Below are 14,752 nucleotides of genomic sequence, written 5' to 3'. Positions count from 1 at the left end.
TGAGAATGGATCCTCATACACGATATCCAGCAACAGTAATTAGCTAGATATTGAAGAATGTGTGTGCACATAATAATGTTTTTTTGGACACTGCTCCTACAGATTTTGCCCTAAAATCACACAGTATCTCTACAGTCATGTCATCAACATGGATCTGTCCCATTTCCCATATTCCCACCTGATTGGCTACCATTGCCTTTCAAAGTTTGCGTATCTCCCGATTAGGGAGTCTTACTGGTTTTACACTAACAACTGACTGACTAATACACACTAACTAACTATAATACACACTAACTAACATACTAGTTCCATGTCCTCCATGCATCAGTAAGTATAGGTGGTTAACTGCACACTCAGCAGCAAACTGCTAAAGAAGAAAAATGTGCTCTGCAGAGCTCAGATCCCCACCAGGTCGGGTTGCATAACCAGGGTCCACTAAAATGTTTAGGGCAAATAGCATATGTTATAGCGCCACCATGAGTCCAACTGAAGTCAGCCATTCATTCACCCAGTTTTACCTTTTATCTGTCGTCGTAAAATGGCGTTCAGACTAATACAGTATCTGGCCTATACTCCTGTTCGCAATTTTGGGTGAGGGGAGTTTCTCACCTGAACTGAGTCAGTGGGTCCCTAGACATGAAAAATCACAGAGGTGCTCGTCCGCCACGAATGGCGCAATGGCCAAATCAAATATGGCCGCCATCGGCTATAATGAAAATCCAGCTTTTGTGTGTATGCACAAGCAATACCTCCATTCTGACTAATTCGGGTCCGGGGAATTCATTTCTGATATTGTTTTGACCATTTTGGGTGATTTGGACCTTGAAAGGTCATGATCAAGGTCATTTTGTAATTCCGAAGACCATGGCCACAACTTGGCCATTGTTAGGAGTAAAAACAGGTGCTGTAGGTCTAAATCAACTAATTCTGACATGTATAATTATTTTCTGGTATTGTTTTGACCATTAAGGATCATCTTGTCTTTGAAATATCAATATCAATGCCATTTTTCAAAAACGATTTTTTCATAATAGTTTGTTTTGTTTATAACAAAAGACATACTAGTATAAATAGAAGTACACACCCCCATTTAACTTTAAAGGGGGACTTTAAATGGGTGTTTAAATGAGCAAATAAGGCTATTTACGAATAAAAGTGACAAATAAGATCACATAACAAAATCACACACAAAATTAAATAACTATTTCCCTCAAAGTGCACCATATTGTGATTGTGTATTATGATGCAAGTTAGTATGATGTGTTTTTTACAGGATGGATTTGCTATTGTTCCATGGCAAAATATGATGCACAGAATTCCACCAGCCCAGCAACCATATCGACGAGTGTCACGCTTCAGACATGGGAGTGTACTAAAGTCAAAGTGTTCCTTCCATCCATCGATGTTCCATTGGTTCTAGTGTTTCCTCGGATTCCTTGGCTGTTGCATGCAGGTGGCAAGAAATGCACTAGGTAGGTGCCCTGTTGGTCTCAGCAGTTGTACTGTACTTCTCTGCTACCATGTTCTGTCAAGGTCTTTGCTTCTCCAAAGTTTTTTAAGATATTGTACTGTACTCGGTCAGAAGCCATAGCTGCATGTTTAGTCCCCACATGGCTCATGCAGTCATCTCCAGTCTCCAAGCCAAGGCATGTGTGCCTTTATCACTGTCTTGGCTGGTGCTCCAAGATGAGAGACTGCTTGATGCAGTGGAAGCATGTGCACCCCTAGTGCCATTCTGCAGCCAGTCCCTTCATCCCCAGCGCTTGAATGTTTCGGGTGTAGTATAGCATTAATGCGAAGGAGACTACAACAACTCTATGGGGTCCGCTCATAATCCTGATATTGGGGTTATGGATAGGTTTATTTATAATGGGGCCAATTGACTCCACATGTAACACCAGCCTCCTCAATCTAGATCGAGGTCTGGGATCTCTTCACCACCACCAGCCCTTTTTGCAGGGAGCCCTTCATCATCAGAGACAACAGAGCTGACAGACACACCCAGAATGCTCTGATGAAGGCTCATAGCCGAAACGCTTAAGCGTTCTTGTTGGTTTGTGCCAATAAAAAAGTGGAAACGTGAGTACTTTATTCTCCACTGATTTAAAGTTTTGGATGTGCTACCTTTTTGATGCCCTGTTAAGGTACCCCTTCATGCTCATATATGGGGATCCCCAGACATCAAACCCAGGCCCTAACTCGCCAAGGCCCTGCTTGGCTTTTAACATATGTTTTATGCCCATATATGGAGATCCCTGTCCCAATGTCATCAATATTAAGGACATATCTGGCATGTTTTGACATAACAATGTTACCATCATTGTCGGACGACAGTGGCTCAGTATAGAACGCCTGCCTTGAAATCTGAAGGTTCCAGGTTTGATTCCCAGCTCTTCCTGGTTATGTGTCGAAGTGTCCTTGAGCAAGACACTGAATCCCTTACTGCTCCCGATGAGCAGGTTGGAACCTTGCATGGTTTCATGGTGTGTTAATGGGTGAATGGTAAAGTGCTTTGGAGAAAAGCACTATATAGTGTAAATGCAGTCCATTTACCATTGTCTCTGATGAAGATGACAAAGGTGGAGTAGAGATCCCAGACATCTTGAATAGGATTGAGGAGGCTGACACATGGTGCATGTACTGACTCCATTATAACCAACCCCAACCTTCACTAACCTAATGGTCGGAATAATGGGATGTCGGAATTATGGTGGACCCCAGAGAGTTGTTGTCTCCTTCGCGTAACTGCTATAGGCTACTATACCCCATATTTACAAGCACTGGCTGCAGAATGGCACAGGTGAAAATTGGAAATGCTTCCACTGCATTGATCTTGGAGCACCACTAGCTAAACAGTGATCAAGGCACATATGCCTTGGAGACTGGAGATGACTGCATGGGCCAGGTGGGGATTAAACATGCAGTTATGGCTTCTGACCAAGTAGAATATATCCAGGCGCGGTTCTAGCCCTGAGCAGTAGGTGGTGCTACAGGGAGCTTTTGCGCCGCTCCACGTGCACACACGCAGCGCGTGCGCGTGCACGTCTGCGCGCGCGCGAAAATTGGCGTTTTTTCGCGGATTTGATCGCGTTTTATTCGCGTTTCCGCGGTTTATTTCTTTGCTAAACAATCGGGAGAGGCACATGCATTACTCTTTCCCTTTGCCTCTCCACATGCAACAGCCAGCAAGATAGACTATAGTAGATGGAATTCTTGTCCAACACTCCAACAGACAGACAACACCAGTGTCATATAATCATTCAGTTCCACTTCCAAAAGCTTTTCAGTTAATCTACTTAATTTTACACCACTCTGTCTACTACAGCACGCATGGTGGTATTGCTTCCCAAACGTTTTAGCCCGTGAACAAAGAGAAACTAAACGCAAACAAGTAAAAGTGAAAATAGCCAATCAAGCTCACAACGAGTCGCTTCGCGCTGCGTTGTGAACTTCTAGATCTGCTATTTTCGATTTAATTAACATTTGTCTCAGCGGACAACTTTTGACATCAAGAAAAGAGTTCGGCATAGGCAAGCTGCAGCAGCAGTCAAGTGTACTACCCAGCTAGCAAGGCACCGCCGCGTCTGACGTGACGCTGGTATTTTAAGAGCGGGTCCACGCCGAGCGGGAAACGCCGACGCTCAGCTCTCCTCACGCCGATCAATCCCGCTATCTAGAATTCCTTTAGCGTGGCGATTTTGAGTGGCGTATAGCTATAGTGTAACTACCTCCTCACGTCCTCACGCTACGCCACCCTTAAAGCCATTTATATGCATGAGGAAATTCTCTCATCTGGTCTCTCTCTCTCTCTCTCTCTCTCCCTCATTGTACAGCAATTTTGTAATGTATTTATTTATTGCTATTATTATGCCAATATTATTATATTGGCGTTATTTAGTGTTTAAAACAAAACAAGATGACTTCAGTAATAATACTCATTCAATTCCAATGATTAATTTCTACTGAATAAAGTTATTTTATTTTTTTTTTATTTATGTTTTTCCTTATTTTAGTTTTTTTTTTAATTCTTGTGCTGTTGCTATTTTATTTATTCATTAGGCCTGCATTGTCAAATTGTATTTAACATTTTTGAATGTATATAATATATACACAGTAGGTGGCGGTAATGGGTAATAAACTCGATGGATTCCACAGGCAGGAAAAGGGAGAGGAAGCAGGCCTGTTGTTGTCGTGTCGTCTCTCTTCCGGTCTGCATCTCTGCTCCGTCGGCTTAGACAACACGAACGGATCAGCTAAAATGCTGATATAAACATACTAAATCCTTCTCCTGGAAATTAATTTTGAAAGGTGAGTGTGTTTTTGGCTTTTTGCATCTGCGGAGATGTCTGCCGTGTGTACTGTTTAGTATAATTGTCCCCGTATTATCAAAAGACCGCGTTCTTTGTCTTCTGCATTTCTTGTTAGCTAGCTTGGTAGCTACCAAGCTAATGCTAATATAGCGTCGTGGTTTTGCATACGTAGTTAAAGTAATGGTTAACAATGTTATGTACCAGCTTGGTAGGCAGATCTGTGATGTATATATATTTTATTTGTTTGTGTGTGTGTGTGTGTGTGTGTGTGTGTGTGTGTGTGTGTGTGTGTGTGTGTGCGCGCGTGTGTGTGTGTGTGTGTGTGTGTGTGTGTGTGTGTGTACATCAGCAACACCAGTTTCAACTTTCTTGACTTTGTCAGCAGAAAGAAAAGGCTATTTTCTTAATTTCGTCTTTAAAATGTTTTTTTTCTTAGCTTTTTTTTATCTCTGTTCCTGACTGCACCTACTGTAATGATTTATTGTAGTGATAACGATGTGTGATATACTACTGTGATGTTTTTGTCACCCACAAAAACAACCAAACTCTACCCATCATCATTATTTTTTTCTTTGTTTTCTCCCTGTATTTCACTGCAGCTTACAGTCCACCATTTGGAGAAGTCATGGTAGGTTTTAGTAACTATTTTATTTACTGTAATTTACTTATGTAACTCTTGGAACCAAATGGACCTTAGTGGTCTGTAACTCAGACTGACTGTGTACAAATGGAACCAAATGGACCCCTTACATGTCTGTAACTCTGACCGTGTACAAATTAATCCAAATTGACCTTATGTCTGTATCTCTGAGCGTACAAATGGACCCTTACACTTACTGCTCTGTAACTCTGTTTTCTGCTGGTGTTTCAGTCCGAGTGTATCAAAGGGTGCGTTCGGAAATGCCCACCGGGTGTGTGCTCAGTGTAGTGGATGCCTAAATCTAACCCTAACCTCAGTAAAACTATGCCTAACCCTAACCCTAACCTCAGTAAAACTATGCCTAAACCTAACCCTAACCCTAACCAGAACCGGTGCGCATTTCCGAACGCACCCTTTGATACACTGACTGAAACACCAGAAGAAAACACTCTTCCTAACTCTGACAGTGTGCAAATGGAATCAAATGGACCCTAACAGGTCTGTAACTCTGAGAGTGTACACATGGAACCAAATGGACCCTGACAGACAGTGTGCACTGTCAGTTTTCCCTTGTGGGATAATAAAGCTATCTATCTATCTTAGGTCTCCATGCCTTCACCTCCTGGCCCCAAGTCTAAATCGACCACCACTATGCCATCTTCACTGCAGCCCAAGGTGAGATGCTTATGTAGTACGTGACTGTTATGGACACATTTTTTTAAACCTCCCTTTATCATTGCTCTATTTCTTTTTGGCACCTTATTTTTTTTTTGTTGCATTTATTCAATTATTGACACACTCTCTCTGTTGTACATCCTCCTGCAGGAAGACCCGGTCCCCACACCTAGCTGAAGACCTTCCTGCATGAAGTCCTACATCCAGCTCCTTGGTAAGCTCACAGTAAGACAAAAATATACTATCTACAAGCTCACAACACGTCACAGCGTGATGCGTTGTGAGCTCGTAGATAAGGCTTTTTTGGCTCAGAGAGATTTTGTACTCATAATGTGATGACTAAAATACACACTAAATGATCTGTTCTTTATCATTCCAGAGCCGATGACACAGTTAACTGACGACAAGACGCAGCACAGCCCCGGCCGGCGTCAGATGGAAGGCTGTCACCCTCGTCCTGGCCAGGAAAGCACTGATTGGCACATCCTACACCACACCAGCAGCGCCTCTAAGCAGTCTCGCCACCTACCACGCCGGCAACTGAACTGCTGACCATATAAAGCCTCTCGACCTAGGACCCAAGATGTTGGCATGGCTACGCGACACCAAGTTGGACCTCCGACGTTAGACGAAAGCAGCACAGCCCAGAATACAATAGTCGCTCAGTCCCCATGCCAAGCATTCCATGGGACGCGCACCACCCGTACACAAAGTTCATTGACCTTCCCACTGTTCTCTACCTAAAGGATGTTTTGTGTTTAAACCTTTTGAATATTGTTTCTAGAGTTCAAAATATTGTTCATCCCCACCATTACCCTTATATCTGGGTACTGCAGATATGAGTTCATGTTAGTTTCATAAGTGGATCAGTTTAACCTTTCTATTTGAATTAATGTTACATACCCTTCATGAAACAAACTGATGATGGGAATTTGGTTCCAATTCTGTCCAATGCCAGCTCTGATGGTACTGTAATTCATTTTTAGGGTTGACAGCATGCACACAATCTGTCTATAGAAAGACTAAATACTTTTAATGTTTACAATGTCCTCCGATATACATGTGGTTATAATGTTATTTGTTGTACCTCTTCAGTGCCATAGTACAGTTTAAACTATTATAGAAAAGTTACATGTGTATTGAGCTTGGATATTGGCTATGTTTACACCTTTCTGTTTTTCGCATACAGGATAAATGATTAACCTTTCCCAAAATAATAGATAGCAGAGCCTTTAGGATATCAAAATTCACTGTTAACCCACCCATACTTTGTTTAAATTCTTTTCAGGCAGGTTTACCAGTTGTCAATGATATAAAGATGGTAACCTTTGTGTAATACATTGATTGCTTGAAGTTTTATTGGAGGTTTTGCAAGGGCTTATTTTCATTGATATCATTCTCTAACTCAGTGGTTACCTTAATGTGCAACATTGTTTTCTCACTCAACACTGCAGAGGGTATCTGCACATTTCTAAAGGGACAATTGAAGGACTTTTTAATTTAAAATGACAAATTAAACATGGGCCAATTTGTCAAATAGGCAGAAATTGTGAAAATAGCCGATCTACATGCTTGTGAGCATGCAGATTGTGAGCATGTAGATCTGCTATTTTCACGATAGAACTGTGTTCTACAAAATGTAATGTCTCAACTCTTAGTGCTTGTCAGGGTAGGGGGTCCCCAGTTAAAATATGATTATTTTGGGGGTCACGGCCAGAGAAGGTTGAGGACCACTGCTCTAACTCATTAAATTGAATGACAGACAGTACACAGTACTATGCAGTAGTTGTAAAGCACTTGTAAACAAAAGAACAAAAGAGATTCACATCAGTACAACTGATATATCATCCTGCCTTGTACATAATTGTGATTGCTTGTTGCTTGTGTAGACATTTTAATAAAAAAGAAGAAAACGAAGTTAATGTCTGTGCCTCAACTGATTGTATAAATACTGTATGGGTGAAGGGAGGGGAGGAGGGTACACAATATGGGGGGGGGGGCATAATGATGTTGCTATACGACGGTGTCACGCTATTCGCTCGCTATCGCCGCACGCCGGGCTCCGCCGGAGTGACGTCGTTTGGAGGCTTGGCGTAAAGCTTGGCGTGCGCTGATCAAGGACGTGACGTCAGCGCAGCGTAACACGCCTGGCGAACGACACGCTAATGGCGACTTTGACAGAACACGACACAGCATTGGTAGCAGAGAAGTACAACAGCTGAGACCAACAAGGCACCTTTCTAGTGCATGTCTTGCCACCTGCTTGCAACAGCCAAGGAACCTGAGGAAAGACTAGAACCAATAGAACATGGATCAGGTCATGATATTAAGGCTTGTCCTTTGTGCTGTATGCAGACTATAGACTGCCCATACTATGGAGTGGAGGGAGCAAGGGGGGTCATTAGCAGTCCTTTTGTTATTCATTCTATTTCAATGTCTGACTCAGTTTATCCGGACAAGTGACTTTTGTGCCCGGACAAGTGAATGAGAAATGTACTTGTCCAAAGGACAAGTGCCTCAAAAAGTCAATGTCAAGCCCTGATGGATGGAAGGAACACTTTGGCTGTAGTACACTCCTGCCATGTCTGAAGTGTGACACTCAACGTTATGGCTGCCTTGCTGATGGAGTTATGTGCATCATATTTTGTGATGGAACAATGGCAAATCCATCCTGTAAAAGCACATCACACTAACTTGCATACACAGAATCACAATATGGTGCACTTTGAGGGAAATTGTTATTTAATTTTGTGTGTGATTTTGTTATGTGATCTTATTTGTCACTTTTATTCGTAAATAGTCTTATGTGCCCATTTAAACACTCATTTAAAGTCCCCCTTTAAAGTTAAATGGGAGTGTTTACATATATTTATAACTAGTATGTATTTTGTTATAAACAAAACAAACTATTATGAAAAAATAAAATAAAAGTGCTAGTAAAGACAAAATCGTTTTTGAAAAATGGCATTGATATTGATATTTCAAGGACAAGATGATCCTTAATGGTCAAAGCAATACCAGAAATGAATTATACATGTCATAATTAGTTGATTTAGACCTACAGCACCTGTTTTTACTCCTAACAATGGCCAAGTTGTGGCCATGGTCTTCGGAATTACAAAATGACCTTGACCATGACCTTTCAAGGTCCAAATCACACAAAATGGTCAAAACAATATCAGAAATGAATTCCCCGCACCCGAATTAGTCAGAATGGAGGTATTGCTTGTGCATATACACAAAAGTTGGATTTTCATTATAGCCGATGGCGGCCATATTTGATTTGGCCATTGCGCCATTCGGACGAGCACCTCTGTGATTTTTCATGTCTAGGGACCCACTGACTCAGTTCAGGTGAGAAACTCCCCTCACACCAAATTGCGAACAGGAGTATAGGCCAGATACTGAAGTAGACGGTTCAGATCACCTCTCCGTTGTGACAAAATGGCTCTCTGTGTGTCAATCATCTTTCAGACTGTGGGGGGGGGGGGGGGGGGAGGATATTTATTTGTTTATTTATTTAATTAATTAATTAATCTACTGTACCGTTGTGTTTTTTAAGCAAATGCACTTCCATGGTCATTTTATATTATGAGCAACTTATAGGCTATACATACTTATAGCCTATAATACCAAATGTTTGGTATTGGTTTCTTCTAACACAGAAGTTACAGACAGACAGAATGACAGGAAGCACATTGAAGTTCTAGGAAACCACCACTCCATGTTACCATGACGACGGGAGGACCACAAGTTTCCTCATTTCATCCGTACTGTTTATAACATGTTATGATATGATGATAAAGTTATAAGTGACAACACACATTGTAATGTACGTACGGTACACGAGATGTACTGTATGTGGGGAGGAATTAACTGGCAGAGTGACTAAAGTGGGCACAACTAATTGGTGACTCTAAATACAAATGATACAAAAAAGAAAGGGGCCTCCAGACTAAATTACATATAGGCCAATGTCCCTACTTCTATTGATCCTAAATGACTGTCCATTAGGTCCATTAGGCAGAAATTCTCCTGTTGTCCAGTTTCCCCAGCAGAACCCAGCAGCTTTCATAGCTCTCTCACTTTTATACTATTTGTTGCAGATAGAAACAATTTCCTTTTCATCAATACGGAGAAGTAGGCCTAATGTTAAGTTTGTATGCTCCACATATCTAGAAGTTAGAACAAACTCCTCCCTTATTTTAAATTAAAGCTGAATACTTTTGTTCACATCTGCCTTTCACTGAGGTTTTTGGTTTGTTTCTTGTGCTGCACTGTGATTTTATTGTCATATTTAGTTTTATTTGTATATATATGTGGTCCAAATCTGGCCTGTGGGATCAATAGGATAGATAAAATAAAATGTTAAAATAATCATTCAAATATTCACAACCACTTACTATCTACTGTGTGTGTGTGTGTGTGTGTGTGTGTGTGTGTGTGTGTGTGTGTGTGTGTGTGTGTGTGTGTGTGTGTGTGTGTGTGTGTGTGGATGAATATCTTTCGGGATTTCCACGGGATGGGAGTACATTTGGATAGGAGTGGAATGGGAGTAGGAGTCATTGTACTGTACTGGGACGGGATATGATTATAATTTTCTTTACTCTGGCCCAGGATTGAGAACAATGGAGACAGACGCTGACTGAGGATCACCTACTGTACATACTCTCTCCTGTAGGTCAGTGGCACTGTTGATTTTTACAGTAAAGTTTGATGTAGTTTTAGACCTATTCTTACAGTTCATTTAGTTGTAGTCATATCTAATCATCTGAAATGCTTTAGTGATAGAGCAGTTTTAGTTGACTAAATACCATGAGATTTTAGTCGACTAAATCTAGCCTACAGTTGATTTTGTCAACAGAAAATGTATGGCATCGCAATGGATGAGGTGCGTTGTGAGCTTGCAGATTGGCTATTTTCAGAGTGTATGTAACACCCACACACAACCAACCAATCATAACATGTCTTATCTTTTAGTTCTACTGGATCTCTTCTCCACTGAAGACAGTGAGGAAGACAGAGTCAGGGACTTTCCAGGAGATCTTTTAAATAAAAGACAAATGAATCATCAGATAATAATGCAGTGATCATCAGACTCTAGGAATCTGAAGATTGTTACCAAATCAACTTCTGACACCATGACATCAACACACACACACACACACACACACGCGGCGCGCGCATGCATGTGATGCGTATCTTCGCCCCTCAGTGCACTGCTGACTCACCATGCGTTGTGCATGTGTATAATTATATTGACATCAGCCACCAAGGAGTTAAAACCCTTCTCTGAGGTGAAGTCAGGCTAACCACGACTACATGACTGCTGTTGTTGATTAAGTCACTGCTAGCTGCACATTGCAACACTAGATGTTTTAAATATGTTTAATCTAGGGTTGCATGGGTTGTATGGAAAGCGAATTATCCTCTTTCTATCTGCAAAGTGTTTGTTTCATAAACACCTACCGTAGACATGTTATGAGTTACTTTCTGTCAATAATACCAAGCAGTCACTGTAAAGGCTACTGTACTTTGAAATCAACACTGATATGTTATGTATCTCAGTCTGAGAAAGTGCAGTATTATATTTTATATTTTTCAAGATGTATCTACAGTATTGCCATAAAAACAAGAACACTACTAGTTTTCAAGCAACTATTGCCTGGCAGTACTACTTTTTATTAACATAACTATAAAGTGTGTCCCCAAAAAAGGTGGGCGCCTGTGCAGGACCCCCAAACAAAGCCCACCCAAAACATGCTGTGTGCACAATGCTACTCAACAAGGTTGGCAGGTCTGCTGTACCTCAAGTGACCCCTCCCCCTTAAATATAACCTCCTTTGTTAGCATCTCAACTTGAACTCAACAAAGAAAAGCATGTCGCAGCACGTTAGTGGATCTTGTGTGTACTGTGTACTGGCGCGGTTTTGGGCGGCAAAAATAGCTGATCTACAAGCTCACAGCGCGTTGCAGCTTGTCATGTTGTCAGCTTGTAGATCTGCTTCCCCCCAATGCAAAGTAAAACCACTATAACAAAAACTAAAACAAAGCAATACTTTTACAGTTTAATATGTGGAAATGTACAGCTGTGATAAGGTATGTATAGAGCTGTAATTATTAAAGTGTGATAAGGTATGTATAGAGCTGTAATTATTAAAGTGTGATAAGGTATGTATAGAGCTGTAATTATTAAAGTGTGATAAGGTATGTATAGAGCTGTAATTATTAAAGTGTGATAAGGTATAGAGCTGTAATTATTAAAGTGTGATAAGGTATGCATAGAGCTCTAATTATTAAAGTGGGATAAGGTATGCATAGAGCTGTAATTATTAAAGCTAACAGAATGTAAACACTCACCCTACATATGTTGTGTCATCATGGAGTCCACACTGTTCACTGCACTGTTGTCTCTGTTTGAGACAAAATGGAGGAGTGCACCACACACACACACACACACACGCACACACACACACACACACACACACACACACGCACGCACACACACACACACACACACACACACCTGTATGATGTCGTTATGCCACTCCCCTCCTCCCACACACACCTACAGTAGGTACTTTCCTACCACTCACCTCAGGCAGGGAGAGAGAGAGAGGGGGAGAGAGAGAGAGAGAGAGAGAGAGAGAGAGAGAGAGAGAGAGAGAGAGAGGAGAGAGAGAGAGAGAGAGAGGGAGAAGGGGAGAGGGGAGAGGGAGAGGGAGAGAGAGAGAGAGAGGGGGGGAGAGAGAGAGCGAGAGACCGCGGAAACATGTGTGAACTGGTGCTAATCTGCGTTGCCAATGCCGTGAAAGGGATATTTCACTTTCAAAAAAACGTTTGGTAATTTTATCGTCTAATCAGGCTTTTTATGAACACCCTGAACAGTTTTTTAATTTGCTTGATTCAATATTTAGATATATGATGTAAATGTTATCAGGGCCTCTCCCCATACACACCCATTGTAACTTCAAACTCCATTTTAATAACCATGATAGATTCATTAAAAACACCCATTATTTTTTCTGGAGACTCAAATTACCCTCCTAATACACGAGCAGGCCCGTGTTTTTTTCAATAACTTGTTTCATTTATTAAAAAGACAAAAATTGTATATTTTTTTTCTTCATTTCCCCAAATAATTATTAAAAAATAAATGAAAAAAGTTATTGAGAAAACACGGCCTGCTCACGTATTAGGGGTAAGGGTATTATGAATCACCAGAAAAAAGATAATGGGTGTTTTTAATGAATCTATCATGGTTAAATGGAGTTACAATGGGTGTGTATGTGGAGAGAGGCCCATAAGCTGTTTCCCTGTTGAAAGCACGCGCACACACACACACACACACACACACACACACACACACACACACACACACACACACACACACACACACACACACACACACACACACACACACGCACACACACACGCGCGCGCGCATGCATGTGATGCGTATCTTCGCCCCTCAGTGCACTGCTGACTCACCATGCATTGTGCATGTGTATAATTATATTGACATCAGCCACCAAGGAGTTAAAACCCTTCTCTGAGGTGAAGTCAGGCTAACCACGACTACATGATTGCTGTTGTTGATTAAGTCACTGCTAGCTGCACATTGCAACACTAGATGTTTTAAATATGTTTAATCTAGGCTTGCATGGGTTGTATGGAAAGCGAATTATCCTCTTTCTATCTGCAAAGTGTTTGTTTCATAAACACCTACCGTAGACATGTTATGAGTTACTTTCTGTCAATAAATCCAAGCAGTCATGTTTTTTCCCTAAAAAAAGAATCTAGTGTTGCAATTTGCGGCTAAAGTCACTAGTGATAAAGGCTACTGTACTTTGAAATCAACACTGATATGTTATGTATCTCAGTCTGAGAAAGTGCAGTATTATATTTTATATTTTTCAAGATGTATCTACAGTATTGCCATAAAAACAAGAACACTACTAGTTTTCAGCAACTATTGCCTGGCAGTAATACTTTTTATTAACATAACTATAAAGTGTGTCCCCAAAAAAGGTGGGCGCCTGTGCAGGACCCCCAAAACAAAGCCCACCCAAAAACATGCTGTGTGCACAATGCTACTCAACAAGGTTGGCAGGTCTGCTGTACCTCAAGTGACCCCTCCCCCTTAAATATAACCTCCTTTGTTAGCATCTCAACTTGAACTCAACAAAGAAAAGCATGTCGCAGCACGTTAGTGGATCTTGTGTGTACTGTGTATTGGCGCGGTTTTGGGCGGCAAAAAATAGCTGATCTACAAGCTCAAAGCGGTGTTGCAGCTTGTCATGTTGTCAGCTTGTAGATCTGCTTCCCCCCCAATGCAAAGTAAAACCACTATAACAAAAACTAAAACAAAGCAATACTTTTACAGTTTAATATGTGGAAATGTACTGTGATAAGGTATGTATAGAGCTATAATTATTATAGTGTGATAAGGTATGTATAGAGCTGTAATTATTAAAGTGTGATAAGGTATATATAGAGCTGTAATTATTAAAGGGTGATAAGGTATAGAGCTGTAATTATTAAAGTGTGATAAGGTATGTATAGAGCTGTAATTATTAAAGTGTGATAAGGTATGTATAGAGCTGTAATTATTGTGTGATAAGGTATAGAGCTGTAATTATTAAAGTGTGATAAGATATGCAAAGAGCTGTAATTATTAAAGTGTGATAAGGTATGTATAGAGCTGTAATTATTAAAGTGTGATAAGGTATGCATAGAGCTCTAATTATTAAAGTGTGATAAGGTATGCATAGAGCTGTAATTATTAAAGCTAACAGAATGTAAACACTCACCCTACATATGTTGTGTCATCATGGAGTCCACACTGTTCACTGCACTGTTGTTCTCTGTTGTGTTCTCTGTTTGAGACAAAATGGAGGAGGAGTGCACCACACACACACACACACACACACACACACACACACACACACACACACACACACACACACACACCACACACACACACACACCTGTATGATGTCGTTATGCCACTCCCCTCCTCCCACACACACCTACAGTAGGTACTTTTCCTACCACTCACCTCAGGCAGGGAGAGAGAGAGAGAGAGAGAGAGGGGGAGAGAGAGAGAGAGAGAGAGAGAGAGAGA

General features: G+C 41.1%; 1 protein-coding gene and 1 long non-coding RNA gene across 2 annotated transcripts in view; one reads left to right on the top strand and one right to left on the bottom strand.

Moving 5' to 3' along the window:
* Positions 1-14,752, bottom strand: part of LOC308291074 (uncharacterized protein) — a gene marked incomplete at its 3' end in the record, with an annotated part of 428,814 nt that overhangs the window by 179,793 nt on the left and 234,269 nt on the right. The window lies entirely within an intron of this gene.
* Positions 4,239-6,196, top strand: LOC308291995. Its single transcript, XR_013962375.1, has 5 exons — positions 4,239-4,308; positions 4,910-4,938; positions 5,554-5,625; positions 5,776-5,839; positions 6,005-6,196. It is a non-coding gene; the product is annotated as an uncharacterized lncRNA (long non-coding RNA).

This window comes from Nannobrachium achirus, assembly GCF_963921795.1.
Source record: "Nannobrachium achirus genome assembly, chromosome: 9".
In the NCBI taxonomy this organism is placed as follows: domain Eukaryota; kingdom Metazoa; phylum Chordata; class Actinopteri; order Myctophiformes; family Myctophidae; genus Nannobrachium; species Nannobrachium achirus.
This window is presented reverse-complemented; position numbering and strand designations above follow the sequence as displayed.